Source organism: Myotis brandtii, unplaced genomic scaffold (genome assembly GCF_000412655.1).
Source record: "Myotis brandtii unplaced genomic scaffold, ASM41265v1 scaffold613, whole genome shotgun sequence".
Taxonomy (NCBI): domain Eukaryota; kingdom Metazoa; phylum Chordata; class Mammalia; order Chiroptera; family Vespertilionidae; genus Myotis; species Myotis brandtii.
The window spans coordinates 2157725-2161525 of record NW_005370332.1 but is presented as its reverse complement, the minus strand read 5'-3'; the positions used below and the strand labels follow the sequence as shown (position 1 = coordinate 2161525).

General features: G+C 45.0%; 1 pseudogene; it reads left to right on the top strand.

Annotated features, from left to right (window-relative positions):
- Positions 1-249: 249 nt before the first annotated feature.
- Positions 250-2125, top strand: LOC102264083 (annotated as a pseudogene).
- The last annotated feature ends 1676 nt before the right edge of the window (positions 2126-3801 follow it).

The following is a 3801-nucleotide window of genomic DNA, read 5'->3' as shown; positions in this document are numbered from 1 at the left end:
CACAAGTAAAATATAACAATTGTAAGTCTGTGAGCACCCCATGTAATGAAGAATTAACTTTACCTAAACAGAGTTCTGGCCATTGCCCATGGCTATTGGGCGGTAATCTCTAGTCCCCTGGAATGTTCTTCCTTATAGGAGTGCCTTTGTTTGCCTAAGGGCTCTGGTCACCAGACAACCTAACGATGTGATTTATGATGGGGGATAGGAGCCACACCATATCAGTTCTGACCTCTGGAGGAACTAGAGATGAAAGGTATTACCCTGAAATGCTGGGAGGGGCTGGAAACTAAAGGCCAGCCTGCAGGCAGTATGTGATCAAGCCCCTGGTTGGCAACATTCTCTGAGGAAGATGAAATTTTCACATTTGGAACCCTCCCAGACTTCACTCTTTGCATCTCTTCCTTTGGCTGATTCTAATGTGTATCTCTTTGCTATAACAAAACTGTAACTATAAGCATTGTGTTTTCCTGAGTTCTGTGAGTTGTTCTAGTGCAGCAGTTATCAACCTATGGGTCGCGACCCCTTTGGAGGTCGAACGACCCTTTCACAGGGGTTGCCTAAGACCATCCTGCATATCAGATATTTACATTACGATTCATAACAGTAGCAACATTACAGTTATGAAGTAGCAACTAAAATAATTTTATGGTTGGGTCACAACATGAGGAACTGTATTTAAAGGGCCAGAAGGTTGAGAACCACTGTTCTAGTGAAATATTGAACCTCGAGAATGATTGGGGAAACCACCAAATTTTTAGCTCTCAGGGTTCCCTGAACTTGTGGCTGATGTCTGAAGATGGGGTAACATTTGGAGACTGTTCCCTCAGATTGTGCAGGTTTGCCTAATTCTTTACACACCCTATAAGAGAGTTTTGAATTACAAAAAGCACCCTCTCTGGAGCGGAATTCTCTGAGTGCTGTCTTCAACAATGTCATGATCTTATGTGCCATGCTGCCCCTGGCTGCTCTTTGCCTGCCTTGACTTTTTCCTGCATCAGAGGATACCCCAGTCAGTTCTAGTCTGGGGCAGCCTGATGGCAATCCTGCTGGTGTTCCTGATCACTGCTATCCTGATGAAGGTGCACCTGGATGCCCTGCCCTTCTTCATCATCACAAAGATCAAGATCATGCCCATTAATTCATTCGGTGCCATCCTGCAGGGCAGCCTTTTGGTCTGGTCTGCCAGCTACATGGCCCCATCATGAGTGGCCAGAGCCTGACAGGCATCTTACCTTTCTTTGCCTCAGTGACCATGATCTGCACCATCACCAGTGGCTTGGAGCCATCAGAAAGTTCCTTTGGCTATTTTACCACAACCTGTGGGGTCATCATTTTGACCATTATCTGTTACCTGGGCCTGCCCCAGCTGGAATGGTGCTTCTACTACCAGCAGCTCAAGCTCAAAGGGCCTAGAGAGGAGGAGACCAAGTTGGACCTCATTAGTGAAGGAGAGGAGCCAAGAGCAGGCAAAGAGGAATTTGAAGTTTCAGCCTCCAACTCTCAGCCCACCAACAAAAGCCACTCAATCTAAGCCATCCTCAAATATATCTTAGTCTTGGTTCTCTCCATTGGCTTCATCTTCACAGTCACTATTGGGGAGCTTCCTGCCATTACCTCTGAGGTCAAGTCCAACATCGCAGGCACTAGCACCTGGGGAGACTACTTTATTCCTGTGTCCTGTTTCTTGACTTCCAATATCTTTGGGTGGGCCGGAGCCTTACAGCCATATCCATGTTGTCTGGGAAGAACAGCTGCTGGCTGCCAAGCTGGTGCTGGTCTGGTTGGGCTTTGTGTCCCTGCTGCTGCTGTGCAACATCCAGCCCCAGGGATACCTGGCTATGGTCTTTGAGGATGACACCTGGATCACTTTCTTCCTAGCTACCTCGCCAGTCTCTGCATGTGCTTCAGGCCAAAGAAAGTAAAGCTGGCTGAGGGGGAAACAGCTGGAGCCATCATAGCCTTCTGTCTGTCTCTGAGCCTGGTGCTGGAGGCTGTCTTCTCCTTCCTGTTCCAGGCAATTGTGAGACCATGGATGGACAGAGGGCTGCACTGGCTGCCTGTTTCTGCACCTTCCTTCTCCTTCAGGTATGGACAGGAGTGGGCTGGAGGTTTTCTCTTCTAGCTGACTTCTCCTTCCTCATGGCCTGTGCTGGTCCTCCTTGTCTAGGCCCTGAGGAAGCCTCTGGGTGAATAAAGGTGACATTGTGTGCCTGAGGGTCAGAGTCCAGGGAGGGGTTGAAACCTCTGCATATGCTCAAATTCCCCTACACTTGGCTCTGAATAATCCCTGCTTGAACAGGGCAGCAGAGTCTCCTAGGCTCAGAGTGAATGTTTGTCTATGTATCTGTATGCTTGTTTGCCCGTACCAGGAGTGGCTAGAGGCCAGGACTGTCTGTTCTAAGGTCCAGTCTGATATTTCCACCCCCCTTTTCCCGATGTGTCTCTTCCCCCAATATCTCTGTCCCTCCTCTGCTCCCCCTGCCTTGTTCCCACCTATCATGCACCCTGTACAGTTGCCATTTTACTGCCTTTTCTATACTCTACAGAAACCAAGAGCCTTCAGAAGCTCTCTGGCTAAATTTTTTTTTTTTTTTTCAAAAAAAGACATAAGGCATTTTCGTCACCAAAGAAAATTCTCTCATGTTCATGTCCCTTTGCAGTCATCCCACACACATAGGCAGATACTAATCTTATTTTATATAAACACTAGAGGCCTGATGCACAAAATTCGTGCAAGAGTAGGCCCTCCTTCTCCTGGCTGCCGGCACCGGCTTCCCTCCGGCACCCGGGACCCGGCCTTCCCTCCGGCCCTGCCAGCAGGCACCCGGGGCCCAGGCTTCCCTCACAGCCCCGCTTTGTCCAGAAGGACATTTGGTCTAATTAGCATATTACACTTTTATTATGATAATTAGTTTTCTTATTTGAGAACTTCAAGTAAGTGGAATCACATTTTTTTGAGGTAGGCTTCTTTGCTTAATATGATGTTTTTAGGGACTCGATAGTGTTGCATGATTGAAAATTCATTTCTTCATATTGCTTCAAGGTATTCCATTGTATGGATCTATTATTTGCCTAATATGGAAATTTGTTTACCCATTTACCTATTGATGGAAATTTGAGTTGTTTCCATTTTGAAACTATTATGGGAAAAAAACTGCTATCAACATTTGCACACAAATTTTTGTGTGAATATATGTTTTCATTTCTCTTGGGTAAACAACTAGGAATAGAATTGCTGGGTCATATGGCAGGTATATGTTTAATTTTATAAGAAACTGCCAAACTACTTTACAGTGTTTGTTTCATTTCCACCAGCAGAGTATGAGTGCTCCAATTGCCCGGAATCCTGGACAACATTTGATATGATCAGATTTTTCATTTTTTCCATTTTACTGGAACAAAGATAGATGATAAGAATGATGTGTATGAAGGGTTATCTCATTGTGGCATTAATCTTCGTTTTCTTGACGACTAACAATGTTCAACATCCTTTCATCTGCACTGGAATTCATTCCTTTACATGTTTGGAGAGTTAGCAAATCAACCCCAAAAGAATCTGACTTTAGAATCAAAATTCTGTGCTTGAATCTCAGATATTCCATTTGTAGTTGTTTCATCTTGGGCCAGTATTCAACCAGTCTAAGTCATAGTCAATTTATCTATAAACTGGGGATAATGCTGTCTCACAGGTAGATCTCACGGGTACATAATATATGTGAGGTGCCTGGCCCAATGCTTCTTACATAGTAGATCTTAATAAATGGTAATTGTGATCATTACTATAGAAATTGGTTTAGA